The 16445-nt window shown below is 41.0% G+C and overlaps 1 pseudogene; it reads left to right on the top strand.

Annotated features, from left to right (window-relative positions):
* Nucleotides 1-9277: 9277 nt before the first annotated feature.
* On the top strand, nucleotides 9278-10327 carry LOC148025136 (heat shock 70 kDa protein pseudogene; annotated as a pseudogene).
* The last annotated feature ends 6118 nt before the right edge of the window (nucleotides 10328-16445 follow it).

The following is a 16445-nucleotide window of genomic DNA, read 5'->3' as shown; positions in this document are numbered from 1 at the left end:
GCCCCATCCATCCCCATCATCATCCCCCACTTCTCCATTATCAAATTCCTCCATATTCCCTCTTCTATCACTGTTTTTTTTTTACAAGACAGCAAGCCTGTAAATTCATTACAGCACCTCCTTCTCGAGCTCTTTCTTCCATTTTAGCTACAAGAAGTAAGCCCTATCCATGTACTGCTGATCACCGATGGAGAAAGGCTGAATTTCCCTTTTTCTTCTCTCATATTGTAAAGAAATCAGTTCTTATCATTGCATAATAGATAATGCATGTGTGTTTGTACATCTTTGCATGATCTTGTGAGAGTGAGAATTACTTCTTCTCACTCTCAGGTTGATTGTAACTGAGCTCTTCCCTAAGGGACTTGGGTTGAGCAGAAATACATTCCTTCGGGGGGGGTTGCCCATCTTCAACCCTCAATCTTGTCTCCATTACTTTTACATTTTCATGGCTGTAATTTTGTGAGTAATTTTCACTTTCAGCTTTAAGTGTTCATTCTCTTTTATATTAAGTCTCGAAAACAAGCGAATATCATAATTGTTAAGCATACTACGTTGTTCGGGGCGTTTACAGTGGTATCAGAGCTTTGGCTCGGTCCTCACCCCCAACACTGGTAGTGCTTACAACTATAAATTTGTTTGTTTTCAGCCCTTGCATTGAGTGCTTGAGCATATTTTTTTTTCTTTAGTCTCAATGGATCAATCGAGTGCTATCCTTCAAGCCATTCAAAGTCTTAGAGAGGAGAATCAGCAAATTCGTGAGCAACTTCTCAAACTAGAAAAAGTTGAGAATCCCAAAGAATTCAAGGAAAGAAGCCCATCTACTTCAAGGAAACAAAGCCATACCAATGAAAGGAGCCGATCAAGAAGTCCAACTACTTCTAAGAGGCAGTCCCATTCTACTTCAAGAAAGAGATCGCGTCGAAGCTCATCCTCTTCTTCAAAGTCATCTGGCGCCTATTCTGATGGATCCTCTTCTAGTAATGAAGAGTCACACCCTTCTCGTGGAAGACCTCATCATCGTCAAAGGCGTCGACATTCTTCACCCTCGTCTCCATCTTCATTCCCATCAAGCACTTCATCATCTTCAACCTCAATATCCGAGCATGGACGAAGGCATAAGAAGAAGAAGAAGACTAAGTCACTATCTCAACTTGAAAAGAAGATCAAGTTCAGTATGTATGATGGTTCCCGAAATCCTGATCTTCTTCTGAAGTTTATTCGTCAATTTCAAATTTTGTATGGTCGTGACAAGTATAAAGAAAAAGAAAAGATTAAGTTTGCCGCTTTACATTTAACCGACTTAGCCCATACTTGGTGGACGGGGTTGGAATATGATCATGCTGCCCCAAAATCATGGCGGTCCTTTGTTCGCCTGATACAAAGCCAATTTCTTCCTGTTCATTTCAAAAGAGATGTAAAAATGGAATGGGATCGGCTTTGGCAAAGGAAAAATGAGTCACTTGGTGACTATACCAAGAGATTTTGGGAGCTACTTTTGAAGGTCCAACATTTCAAGAAGATCAGCAGTTCGGAAAAGCTTAGGAAGTTTCAAGGAGGTTTGCATTTTAAACTTCGTACTGCTCTTAATCATTATCATTGTTCTAGTCTCAGGGAACTCATTGACCATGCTGAGACATGGGAAATGGAGCACAATGGCAACAAATCATTCCAAAAGAATGATAAGAAGAGAGTAGCTGATGATGAGGAGTATTCTGCCCCAAATGAAGGACAAAAACAGTGGCAAAAGCAGCCATCAAATCAAAAGAAGATGAAGCCCTATGCACCTCCTAATGCTCCTCAATTTCGCTCCAATCTATACCCACAAGCAAAGCAATTTTCCGAAGAAGAAAAGCAACACTTCATGAAAGAAGGGAAGTGCTTTAAATGTGGACAAACAGGCCACATAGCGAAGCAATGTCCAAACAAGGGACAAAGCAAGGTTTCTGACAACAAGCCTAAGTCGCCAGTGAAAATCAATGCTATCAGTGATGTAGTTGCAAACACAACTCACACTCCAGAGACGCGCAAATTATTAAAAGCTTGGGGACAGTTGCAAGGTAAGCAAGCACTATTCTTGATAGATCTTGGGGCGAATGAAAATATTATTTCCTTGCAATTAGCTAAAGAGCTTGGATTAAAGAATGAAGAGATGGACACTCCGGCAGATGTTCGCCAAGCTTTAAATGCTGATGAAGGTGATACAGTGAAGACTGTGATACCCTACATTGGCAAGCTCAAGTTTCAAATTCAAGGCTACAGTGACGAAGATACCTTCTGTATCGGAGACCTTGATGGTTGCGATGTGATTCTTGACATGCCCTGGAATCATAGAGTAGATTCAACCATCTTCTCTCAGAAAAAGAAGGTAGAACTCACCAACAAAGGCAAGAAGTACGAGATCCAAGCTGGAGTTTCTGGAGACACCATACCTATGGTAAGCCATATGCAAGTCTCTAGAGCAATTAAGGATTGTGTTCAATGTTGTTTGCTTTATGTCACTGATGTAAAAGATAATATGAATGCTGAAAACCAAGAGCAACTTCAGCTCTTGGAAAAGTATAAAGATTGTTTTTCGGAAGATCTTCCTTATCAGCTTCCCCCAGAAAGGCCAGAAGACCATCATATTGATATTATCCCGGGCAGTTCTCCTCCTAATATAGCACCATACCGTGTGAGCCGTCCTCAACAAGAAGAAATCAGAAAGCAAGTCGAAGACCTACTCAACCGTGGGCTAATTAGGCCAAGTAGCTCACCATTTTGTTCACCAGTTCTTCTTGTTCAAAAGAAAGATGGCACATTCAAGATGTGCATTGATTATCGAGCCCTCAACAAAATCACTGTGAAGAATCGGTTTCCTATTCCTAGAATTGACGACATTTTGGATCGTCTAGGAGGCTCAAAGGTTTTCAGCCGCATTGATCTAAAGAGTGGTTATCATCAAATTAGGGTAATACCACAAGATGTACACAAAACTGCTTTCCGCACTTCATACGGTCTTTATGAATTCTTGGTGGTTCCTTTCGGATTAACCAATGCACCAGCCACCTTTAATCGAATGATGGAGCGCATCTTTAGAGAGCATTGACAATATGTCGGTACTTTCTTTGATGATATTCTTGTCTTTAGCAAGAATGAAGAGGAGCATCATCAACACTTGGAAATTGTTCTACAATTACTACAACAAAATCAACTCTTGGTAAATGGTAAAAAGAGTGAATTTTTCATGCATAAAATAAATTACCTTGGGCATGTCATCTCTTCTGAAGGGATTCAGATGGATCCTGAAAAGATCAGGATAATCCAAGAATGGCCTCATCTTCGTGATGTACATGAGGTGCGATCGTTTCTTGGCTTATGTTCTTATTACCGCCGCTTCATCAAGCATTTTGCACATATGGCTTCTCCACTTCATGACCTTACAAAGAAGAAGATCTCTTTCCAATGGAAGGAAAAAGAGAAGGCAGCCTTCACAAGGCTGAAAGCAGCTCTTACTTCTGGACCTGTTCTTATCATTCCAGATCTGGTAAAACCATTTGTGGTGGAAGCAGATGCTTGCGGTGATTGTATTGGTGCAGTGCTAAATCAAGAAGGCCATGCCATAGCCTTTGAAAGTCGCCGTCTAAATGATGTGGAGAAAAGGTATGACATTTATGAAAAGGAGCTCTTAGCAGTGGTTCATGCTTTAAAGATATGGAAACATTATCTTTTAGGCAATGAATTCCTTATTAAAACCGATCATCAAAGCTTGAAGTATTTCAAGACTCAAAAGCATTTGCAGGAGAAACATGCAAGATGGGAAAATTTCTTGTCTATGTTTCATTTTCAAATTATGTACACTCCAGGGAAACAAAATGTAGTTGCTGATGCACTTTCTAGAGTGCCTCGCATTGCAACTATTACAGTGGCTCATCATGAAGATTTTCAAACGATGAAGAATACTTATGATGAAGATACTGATTTTGCCGCAATTTGGTCAAATTTACAGCAAGGAGATTCTCATCCAGATTATTCCATCAAAGACGGTTACCTTCTCATGAACAATCGCCTTTGTGTCACTCTTCCTGTTCGACAAAAGGTGCTTAAAGAAAGTCATGAACCCCCTTATGCAGGGCATAGAGGGAGGGCAGCCACTCTAAGTGCAATTGAGCGCTACTTTTATTGGCCAACATTACGAAAAGATACACATAACTTCATTGAGGCTTGTCTGGTATGCCAAAAATCCAAATATGATAGGCAGAAGATTCCAGGATTGTTGCAACCTCTTCCAGTGCCCAAAGATCCATGGGAATCTATCACAATGGATTTCATCTCAGGTATTCCAAGAACACCTCAAGGTCATGATATGATTTGGGTCATAATTGATAGATTCAGCAAACAATCACATTTTATTCCATGTCATAAAACATTGAAATCCGCACAAGCTGCAAGACTTTTCATTCAACATATCTTCAGATTACATGGTATGCCTTCTGAGATCATTTCAGATAGAGACTCCAAATTCACAAGTAACTTTTGGCGTGCTTTATTTGAGAATTTGGGAACCACTTTAAAGTTCTCCTCAGCTTTTCATCCTCAAACTGACGGCCAAACAGAGGTGATGAACCTCACTCTTTTGGATATGTTGAAAGCTTATGTTAGTGAACATAAGTCACAATGGGAGAAATATCTTCCATTATTGGAGTTTGCTTACAACAATACAGTGCACTCATCCACAGGGAAAGCTCCAAATGAAATAGTACAGGGTAAAGTGATTCCTCCTCCAATTATTCGCACTAAAGATAAGATTTTTGCTGCTGATGAGTTTGCTTCAGATTTAAAAACCACAATGGATCAAGTTCGAGCCACTATCAAAGTTTCCCAAGAGCGACAAAAGAAGCAAGCAGATAAACGAAGAAGACCTTTGGCTTTTGAAAAATGTCAATATGTCTTGCTAAAGTTTGATAAAAGCAGGCTCAAACAAGGTTCTGGTCAAAATTCATCTTTTCCAAAGCTCTCCAGTAGATACTTTGGACCCTTCAAAGTGATTGAGAAAATAAATGAAGTTTCTTATCGACTTGAGCTTCCTGCTCATTGGAAAATACACAATGCTTTTCATGTAAGTTTGCTAAAACCTTACATAGGACCAGAACCAAAGGAACCCATTACTGAAGATCCCCCAGAAGTTGAAGAAACAGAGCAACTCTTGGAACCTGAAAAGATTTTATTTCTCAAGGATCGAACCACGAGAAGTGGCCTTGTGACACGAAAATTCTTACTAAAATTCAAGAATCTACCCACAACAGATGCACAGTGGGTAGATGAAAAATTCATGAAGGATTACCCAAATATTCTACAGCAATATCAAGAAGCTTTTCAGCTGAGGACAGCTGAATAAAAGCTAGAGGGCTGTCACAACTCTATAGAAACAGAATTTGTATCCTTTTTCATTAATTTGTCTATATAATGATTTATTAAATTTATTTCCTTTGCACTAATTAGATATAAAGAAAAGTGCATTGGAGCTGGCCACTGATGAGTGGTCACAGGTTATGGTGGACCCACGCGGTGGGTTAGAGAAAAGATAGTTCACACTTCCACCTATATGACCCGATTGGGCGCCTGTGACTAGAACTCACGCATATTAGGGTTAGACTCGCACACAGAAAGGATTGATGCCTTGAAGTGTGGGCTAGATCCACCAGAACAGACAGTTACAATCAACAAGATGGCATGATCATGAAATGCTTGTATAATGTGCATGTGTGGGCTGAAAGCTTGAAATGCACATTTCTTTGCATAGGAAAGTCACATGAAGATTCGGATACCATTTTTGCGATGTACACGGAAAAAGCTTTCATATGATACCCATATTGGGGGGGTCCCTAAATTTTAGGAGATCCCTAAATTTTAGGAGGTCCCTAAATTTTAGGAGCCTCGAATTAGCCTAAAAATGCTAGTCCTAAAAAATAGGGATGTCATTCTAAAAATAGTAAGTTCTGTACTCTGACTGTGCTTACTAAATTTGGTTGTTTCTATTCTTGACAGTATTCAACCCAAAAAGGAAGGCCATAGAGAAGAGACAAGTGTCAAGACACTTGTCACATAAGTTTCCAAGTGTCCCACCACTTGTCACACCTCATGACATGTGGCTGGACACTTGTCTTGTGCTACTCCACTTTCCCCTTTTGTACTAGCTCTCCCCTCTCCTATAAATAGGAGCTCGTTTTTCTTCATTCATCATCATTTTTCTTTGCTGTAAACTCATGAACAGCACCCACAGATAACCAGAAACTGGCCCCATCCATCCCCATCATCATCCCCCACTTCTCCATTATCAAATTCCTCCATATTCCCTCTTCTATCACTATTTTTTTTTTACAAGACAGCAAGCCTGTAAATTCATTACAGCACCTCCTTCTCGAGCTCTTTCTTCCATTTTAGCTACAAGAAGTAAGCCCTATCCATGTACTGCTGATCACCGATGGAGAAAGGCTGAATTTCCCTTTTTCTTCTCTCATATTGTAAAGAAATCAGTTCTCATCATTGCATAATAGATAATGCATGTGTGTTTGTACATCTTTGCATGATCTTGTGAGAGTGAGAATTACTTCTTCTCACTCTCAGGTTGATTGTAACTGAGCTCTTCCCTAAGGGACTTGGGTTGAGCAGAAATACATTCCTTCGGGGGGGGTTGCCCATCTTCAACCCTCAATCTTGTCTCCATTACTTTACATTTTCATGGCTGTAATTTTGTGAGTAATTTTCACTTTCAGCTTTAAGTGTTCATTCTCTTTTATATTAAGTCTCGAAAACAAGCGAATATCATAATTGTTAAGCATACTACGTTGTTCGGGGCGTTTACACCATTGGTCAGCTCTATGATAGTTTTGACATGCTGCTCATAGTCATCTTGCTGTTCATGTATAACAGATGGCTGTCCATACTCATAACCATATTGCTCATGCTGTTCATACTGCATATGGTGACAATAGCCCTGCTGCACATCAGAGGAACAGTTAGGTTGAGCATATACATTTGCTTCTACTGATGTTTGCTGCTCATATACATAAGCATGTTGCCTTTGATCATTGATCCCACTGTATTGGTCATAATCACTTGCTTGCTGTTGATCAAAGCTAGAAGTGTACTGATAAGCATAACCATTTCTGTTACATCCATAAGAACTATTTTGCTGAAGAGATGGATGCTCATAAGCATAAGCATGTTGACCATAATAACCATTCTGCTGCCAAGGTTCAATGGAATGATACTCTGCATTATGATATGGTACATCATATTTATAAGCATTAACATGCTGTCCAGATGTACTTGCATACTGCTCATATTCATTTGCATATTGTTGCTGTTCATAATCATAAGATGCATGTGGATCATAGTGTGTACCATCAGCATATACATGTTGTCCATAAGCATAAGCATTTGATTCAGGTCCTGCTGTTTTTCCCATAAGAGCAATACACTGTTGAATCGAAACTACAAGTTTGTCAATATTAGCTTTTGTTTGAAGCTGATCTTGTCCAAGTTTGTCCATTTTAGCCTGTGTTTGAAGCCAACCTTGTCCAAGTTTGTCCATTTTAGCCTGTATTTGAAGCCAACGTTGTTCACTAGAGCTGGAGCTATTGTTCTTAGCTGCTGCCATTGCAGTCAAGTTGAAGAGATATGCTGTTCCTTGAAAAATAGAAGTCCAAATAAGGTGTATGATAGCTTGACTCGAAGGTTAGGATGTCTAGTATCAAGTAGAAATCCTAGTTTGAATTTAGGATTAGCAATACCCCTCTCTGTTTAAGAACTTCCAGAACTGTCCAAGCAAACTGCTAGTGAACTGCCTACACAAAATTGGCTCTAATTTGAGAAATATGTGTCCAAATGAAGCATTTGATAGCTTCGCTCGAAGCTTGTGATACCCAGTATCCACTCCAAGTGTTCTTTTCTCGTTAGAATGAGTTGACAAATTTCAATAGCAAAATTACCAGATCTGTCCTGTTATTACAACACCCTGGCTGAAACAGAGCAACTCAAATGCCAATAAGCTAAAGCAAAGAAATTCTCCAAGTGCAGAAGAAAAGCATGTGGTATGGGAGGTTGAGCTGAAAGTTGCTCAACAACATCACATGACACTTGTGACTGAGAAATCAAGCTCACTCTCTGAAATCTCAAGGTCCCTTGAAACACACGATCTAGCTCAATTTGAAGCCTTGGGAGCTCTTGTTGTTACATGCTTTGTAAGCTCGGTCAACTTCACAGCAGCAGAGCAAGTCATGGATGTGCTTTGGAGTGTATGTAAACATAGGAGAAACCACCACTCAGATCCGACTTTAGGGTAAACAACCCTTCTATAAAAGTGAGAGCTGCAACATTGTCAGCATGGTCATTCCTTTTAACTATTATGCCCCCCAGTCAAATAGTAATCCATCACATGCCAGAGTGCCTGTCAATCTTGTCATCACAGCTAGGACCTATTAAACATTGGGCACATGGTCATGGTCACCTGCTACACCTCTGTGACATTCAGAACATAGTCTTAAGTATCTTCAGCAAACCTTCTCAGTAGAAGGCTCTGTATCTGTATCTTTCAACAGGCCTCTGATTTTTACATCATAAAGAACTTCTTCCACCTTCTTCAGATCATATTTCATACCATCAAAACGTTTGTGCAAAGTATGTTCAAGATTTCTGTTATACGACCAATCTACAGATGCTGTAATGAAATCACCTCCAACTTCAAAATGTTGGGGCCTTCTGAAAAGACTTCACTACTGAGGCAGCTTGTGGTCAAAGGATGAAACAGGGCTGCAAAAGAGTCTGTGTCTTCTTGAAGATGAGTCTTCAAAAGATAACATCACTTTAGCATAACTCTGCTCATTTTATTCACTGGTCTTCCAGTAGCATGCCTAAATATATATATCCTGAACTAGAATCAGAGTCATTATCTGCGATCCAGAAAGCCTCACATATGACCTCTTAGCACTTCATTGGCAAGTGTGAAATATCAAGCTTGAATGTATATACTACATTCAAGAGCAAAGCCCATATTAACAATGTTGATGTGGTCTCATGCCCAGCAAAGAAGAAGGTCTTACAGTCATCAATAATATCGTCGATCCCTGTAGTCAATAATTTGTGAATCTTTCAAACTTCGCAGATCTCTTTCTGAGTTTTGCACTGTTACAACCTTTTGAAGAGTGCCACTGTTACAACCTTTTGAACGAGTTGAAGCTTGGGTTTGCTGATGAAGACCACAAGTTCAATATCGAGCCATGTTCCGTCTCTGATCACGATGTCTCTGTTTCCTTCAGTGAACAATCTGAAGTGACTTCAGTGTCCAGGGAGTGAAGACCACAAGTTCAATATCGAGCCATGTTCCGTCTCTGATCACGATGTCTCTGTTTCCTCCAGTGAACAATCTGAAGTGACTTCAGTGTCCAGGGAGTGCACTCAACCGCCGCATTCACAGGCTTCTTGTGATTTTTCTCTGCTAGGTGAGAGGGCCAGGACCAGAGACAACAATCTGCTTGGCAAATTTGAGCTATCTGGCATACCCCCTGCCCCCCCCCCCCCCCCGTGGCATCCCTCAAATTACTGTATGTTTCGACATTGATGCCAATGGCATCGTCAGTGTCTCTGCAGAGGATAGGACCACTGGCCAGAAGAACAAAATAACCATCACGAATGACAAGGGGAGACTGAGCAAGGAGGAGATTGAGAAGATGGTGCAGGATGCGGAGAAGTACAAGTCTGAGGACGAGGAGCACAAGAAGAAAGTGGAATTGAATAATTCCTTGGAGAACTATGTCTACAACATGAGGAACACCATCCGAGATGAGAAGATTGCTGGGAAGCTGGACGCTGCGGACAAGAAGAAGATCGAGGATGCTGCAAAAATCACCTGGCCGAGGCGGATGAGTTTGAGGACAAGATGAAGGAGCTGAAGAGCGTGTGCAACCCCATCATCGCAAGGATGTATCAAGGAGGGGCTTCTCAACGTCAATCTGTCACCCTCAGTGTAACAGACAATCCCCTGGCATGCTCAGTCCCTTGCACTTACCCTAAGGGATATCTTCCATGGCAGGCTATCTTCTCGTGCTTGACCAGAGAAAACCGAATTCTTGGCACTCAAAGCTTGTGCCCTGCTCAAGAGGCTCTATTCAGAGTGTTTGGCATGATTGTCGAGGCAGATGAGCAGGATGGGGCATCGCACACCCGCCATGATGCCTTCGAAGTCCGCTATGGAAAGGACGAAGTACAAGCCGAGGTTGAAGTGGAAGAAGCAGCCGGAGGATGCCTTCGAAGTCCGCTATGGAAAGGACAAAGTACAAGCCGAGGTTGAAGTGGAAGAAGCAGCCGGAGGACTCTTTCATCCACTGTTCAGAAAAATGCATGGAGCCTGGAGGAAGACATCTGCACTCTCGCATCGATGGAGGAAAACACAGCACGGGCCGTAAAAGGAGGTGCGAAGGCCCGACGTGCTAATTTTCTGGACTTGCGAGGAGAAGGCAAGGGGCCTGAGATTGACAATATGATGAGTCTACGGGATGAGCTTGTGCAAGAAGATGTACCGAATGGAAGCTTAACAGAAGAACAGTATCATGAAGGAGGAGGATCAGGAGAGGAGGATGTGCTCTTGGCCGAAATCTCAAGTAATTTTGGAGTAACTAAGGATGAAGCAGAAGAGGAAGAAAGAATGCCACATGCAGATTAAAAAAAAAGGGGATCAATCAACACATCAGGAGGCTATAATTCCTGACCAATTTGCTCCCAAATGCAAGCAGCTGAAGTCCTTGCTTTCCAAGCTTTACATCGATAGCAAAATGCAGAACGAACTAATTGCAGGCCTCTCCAGGTCAAGATCTCCTACTTCTAGATGTCACACGCTTGAAAGAGAGCTTGGGAAGAGGAAAGGAAAGGCCTCTCTTCAAGAGTAACCCTAACTTAAGCCTTCCCTTACTGCTGTTACCACTCCTTTACCAAAATACCTTCAAAATTGGCTTGAGCTTGCAAAACGAGCTGCCATCTTTGTCTGTCTGCCTCCATTTTTGGTTCAAGTTCCATTTAAGACTCCAAGAAAGGCTGCCATGGTCTATGTGGTCTTCATGAAAGCTGCCATTAATGCTCCTGCATGCAGTCCTTGTGGTCACAGAGGTGTAAACTCCCAAGAAAGCTGCCATTAATGCTCATGCATGCAGTCCTTGTGATCACAGAGGTGTAAACTCTCAAGAAAGCTGCCATTAATGCTTCTGCATGTAAACTCCCAAGAAAGATGCCATTAATGCTTCTGCATGTAGTCCTTGTGGTCTAGAGATGCTTTGGAAACTCCCCTACTGCTCCCATACTTGTGTACCTGTGACTCAAAATTCCATGTAACTAGAAAGTTGTAACTAGGTGAAAATGAAGGACTAACTGGGACCAAGAACCAAAGCTCTGATACCACTTGTCAGAGAGAGAACTAGGGAGAGAGAAAGAGGAGAGAGAAAGACTGCATGAAGAGAGAGAAATAGAGTGACGAGGAGAGAGAAAGACTAGAATTGGAGAGAGAAAGACAAGAAAGATGAAGAAGCCATGGAAGCTTAGAGCAAGAAGGGAGAGAAAGATTGTAAATGTATTGATTTGTCAAAAGATGTAGAAAATTACAACTTATCTCCTTATATACAATGTCAGTGTGACATGGCATATTATCAACATTTTAACTATTTCCAACTTCTTACAAATGGTAGGAATGATAATTACTAACGTAGGAGAGACTCTCAACAGTCTTGTTCTCAGTCATATGAACAGTCTCACAATAAGTCTCATGGTCATAGGTCGTCATTGACTTGCCATTACTATGGGAAAGTAGGGTATATTTGGCCACATTGCCATAAGATGTGCAAGGACAAGCATAAAGACAAGGGTAAAGGTAAAGTACAAGACAAAAATGATTATCACAACATTGTCCCTAGCAAGTCTAGTGTTAAGATTGAAGATATTAATGTTGTGTAGACAAATTTTGATGATGATTTCATCATTGTAACTTCTTCTCTTGATATTCACAACTCACTGATGCTTTATCAGGGTACACTCAATGTTATCTAATAGATTCGGGGGCTTCCTTTCATGTGACACTTCATAGAGAGTGGTTGCACTCTTATCGCAGTATGACTGGATATGTCTATTTGGGTAATGACCTAACATTGCATGTAGTTGGTATTAGTGATATCTAGCTACAATTTGGTTCAGGTTGCATGTTTACTCTTCATGATGTATGTCATGTATCGACTCTCATGAAGAGCTTTATCTCTATTGGTACTTTGGATGATGCAAGTTATGTAGTTTCTTTTAGCGATTCCTCATGGAAGATTACTTGTGGGAATCTTGTCATTGCACGTGATGCTAAGTCCAATCATCTCTACCCCTTACTTGTATATGGGTTAGTTGATCATATTTTGGCAATGAATGCAATTCCACATGTATCTCTTGGGCATCATCACCTTGGGAACGTGTCCTTAAAAAGAATGAAAATGTTTATTCGTTTGCAATATCTTTCGCCCCTTAACTATAAGTGCTTTGAGTCTTGTGATCATTGTTTATATGGCATGCAGATACGTAATATACATAAAAAGTTTGGTATGATATACATGGATGAGCCATTGGCTCTCGTTCATTCAGATGTATGTGGGTCCATGCCCTACAAGTCATTAGGTGGTGCAAAGTATTTCGTTACTTTCATTGATGATTATACGCATAAGGTCTGGGCATTTTCCATAAAGCAGAAATCAAATGTCTTGGCTACATTTCACTATTGGATTGATTTGGTTGAGAACTAGTCTGGGTATAGGCTAAAATACCTAAGGTCAGATAATGGGGGTGAATATGTCTCTAAAGCCTTTGGGTAGTTTTATGCCAAGAGGGGTATTAAACATCAATTGACCGCCCCATATACCCTACCCTAGAATGATATGGCTAAGCACATGAAAATAGGACAATTCAGGAGCAAGTTCACATTATTTTTGGATTGAGGCAGTTACTACTATCGTATACTTGATCAATCAATCCCCATGTACTACTCTTGATTATCAAGTTGTAGAGGAGATATGGTCCAAAAAACCTCCCTCATATGCTCATTTGCATGTCTTTGGTTATGAGTCTTTCTACCATGTACCCAAGGACAAGTGAAATAAGTTGGATCCTAAGTCTAGAAAATGCATCTTTCTTGGTTATGGGGATGCAGATGAGAGGGGCTATCACCTATGGGATTTGCAGGCTCGAAAGGTTATCTATATCCATGATGTTGTTTTCCATGAGGAGAAAATGTATAAGCAGCCTGAGCATGTCGTTGAGGTATGCGGGATGATATTTCAGGAGGAGCCTTCTATTACTGTACAGCTAGCCAAACAACCTGGAGTAGTGGTTGATTCTCCAATGGCCCAAGTCCATGATGCTCCATAGGATGTATAGGCGCCACAGTTGGCTTGGAGGCGGTCTACTAGAGATATATGACAATCTACATAGTTTGAGCCCTCTTTGGATTATGTTAAGGTGACAAATGTTGGTGAGCCTTTTACTTATGATGAGGCCATGCGCAAAGGTGATAGTCACTCTTGAGAGAGGACTATGTAATTAGAGTATGCCTCATTGTAGAAAAATCTTATATGGGATTTGGTTCCTTTGCCTAGTGGCAACCATACTTTGCCAAGCAAGTGGGTGTACAAGTTGAAAAGTAAGCTAGGATACAAGGCCAATTTGGTTGCTAAGGGCTTCAAGCAGGAACATGGTGTGGACTTTGATGAAGTATTTTCTCCAATTGTGAAGATGGCTACCCTATGCTTGGTATTAGCTTTGGTTGCTTAGCTTAACTTGGATGTTTATCAGATGGATGTCAAGATGGCTCTTCTTCATGGGGACTTGCATGTTGAGATTTACATGGAGCAGCCTAAGGGCTTTACAGAACCTAACAGGGACCACCTAGTGTACAAATTGAGGAAGAGCCTTTATGGCCTTAAGCTAACACCCAGGGAATGGTACCTTAAGTTTGATGCCTTTATGCATTCACAAGGACACTCCCGTAGTGATATGGATCCATGTTTATACATGAAGAAGGCTCATGATGGCAGCCTTATGGTTTTGATCCTCTATGTGATGACATATTGATTGCTAGGATTGCTAATGATGAGTTGGATGCCTTAAAAGGTTAGCTCAAGAAGAGCTTTGAGATGAAGGACATGGGACAAGCCTCACATATTCTTGGGATATGCATTACGTGCTATCGCTATAAGGGGCTCCTCTACTTACCATACAAGGAGTACATCGAGAATGTCCTTGAGCAATCTACAGGATGCTAAGCCTATTGGCTATGCTTTACCTTCTCACGTGAAGGTTAGTCAAGTAGATTGTCTGTAGCCTTATGAGCAAAAGGCCAAGGATGGCCAAGATCCCTTATGTATCCACCGTGGGCAAATTGCTTATGCCATGATAGCCACTCGCCGTGACATAGCATTTGCAGTGGGAGTTGCGGCATGTTATACGGCTACACTTGGACGACAGCATTGGGATGTGATCAAGGGTATCATGAGATACCTAAAGAGCACAATAGCTATGTGTATCTATTATGGTGGCTAGGATACAAGAGTCGTGGGATACACTAACTCTAACTATGCAAGCAATGGGAAGTCCACCTCTGGCTATGTCTTCACCTTTGCTAGAGATGCTCTTTCTTGGATGTCTACGGTGCAAAAATTCATCGCCCTATCTACTACAAAGACAAAGTATGTTGTAGCCACCACTGAGGCTTACAAGGAGGCTCTTTGGTTAGTAGGCCATCGTCTAGTGGCAAACCTTGGCATTACACTAATGTGGTCCCTACACTGTATTCGGATTCTATGAGTGCTATTCAATTAACCAAGAATCCAGTCTTCCATGTGAAGATGAAGCACATTGAGGTGCATTACCATTTTGTTCGAGAGGTCATTGAGACAAGTCCATTGAGCTTGTCAAGATCTCACCTAATCAAAATCCTGTAGATCTACTCACTAAAATTTTCTCACGGAGCGGATAACGTCTTTCCTCATCATGTTGTACTTATGTACATTTGTACTTTATCACTTTTTTATTTTTCTCTCCTCATTAGGGGCACATTCGTCTTTAAGTGGAAGGTTGTTAGGGGTAAAGGCACCTTTGCTGCCTAGCCACCCATGTATTAGTTACACTTGTAATGCTCACATATCCACACACCTGTACACTGCATGTGGCAGATGCCCATCAATGTCACTTCATTCTTTATTCTTTCAGTGACATTTGAATAAAGGGAAGGCTAGTCGCACATTGTAACTATTAGAGTTTTCACATCCTCTCTCTCTCTCTCTCTCTCTCTCTCTCTCTCTCTCTCTCTCTCTCTCTCTCTCTCTCTCTCTCTCTCTCTCTCTTTCTCTTCCCCCACCATAGCTCTTGCTTCCAGTCTGTGCTTCCACTTCATGGCTTACTCCTTTCAAAAACCAAGAATTGAATTGTAGCAATTTTCAAAAGTACAAACCGTATGATACCAAGTGATCTCATCCTTTGCTGATTCGCATTTTGACTAGGAATGGGATTGGTTCCTTATTCATCAATTCTAATTCTTGACATGTTGCCAATGTGATGATGTTGACACCAAATCCGTTGTCGAGTGGGATACTCTAGATGATTTGGTCCTTGCACTGAACAAGAATTGTTAGAATGGTCGGATCAGACAATAGATCTAGTGGTACTATCTCTTGTTGGATTCTTTGAGCCATCACCTTCAGAGCATTAATAGTCATAATTGCTACTTCAGATTCTGGTAATCATGGTCACTTGAGCTGAATCATGTTTAATAGGTGATCCTCGAAAGCTAGTACAAGATTTAAGAGATCTCCTAATGGAACAATAATATCTATTGGGCCCCTCTTATTGATTCTTTAGATGAGTCTAGAATAGCAGAAATTGTTGGTGTGTTCCCTTCCACTACTATGGCCTTCAGGATTAGGCTTTGAGGTCTTCCAATTTCTCTTTCTAGGGTGATCTTTTGGATTCTTCTTATGCTTTGTATTGGGATGATCGTCCAACATATGATTCTTTGGTGTGCCAAGATAAACCTCTAGATGCTTTCTTTGTGAATTCCAAGATGACCATCTAGATTCTTAACTCCATTAGGTTATAAATCTTCTCTTGCAACTTGCTTGTTTTTCTCTTGTTTTAGGGTTGATACTACCCATCCATATTCTTGCTGCAGTTTGACTTCATAGACTTTGAGCCTATATCCATTTTGGGGATTGAGTGACTCCATCCTTGGTGTAGGTTTATCTTCACACCTTGTTGTACTCCCTATGCTAGTGGGATATGTACATCCTACTGCCAGCTAGACTACAAATAATTCCTTGTAGTGCACCTTCCTTTCATTCTTGTTGAGATTTTAGCATCCTGATTGATATTTCATCGTAGCCAGCTCTCGTGCTAAC

The sequence above is a fragment of the Lygodium microphyllum genome, chromosome 15 (genome assembly GCF_053477565.2).
Source record: "Lygodium microphyllum isolate KBCC chromosome 15, Lygodium_microphyllum_v1.1.10, whole genome shotgun sequence".
Classification (NCBI taxonomy): domain Eukaryota; kingdom Viridiplantae; phylum Streptophyta; class Polypodiopsida; order Schizaeales; family Lygodiaceae; genus Lygodium; species Lygodium microphyllum.
Note: the sequence above shows the minus strand (reverse complement) of the source record. Positions and strands in the feature narration are given on the sequence as shown.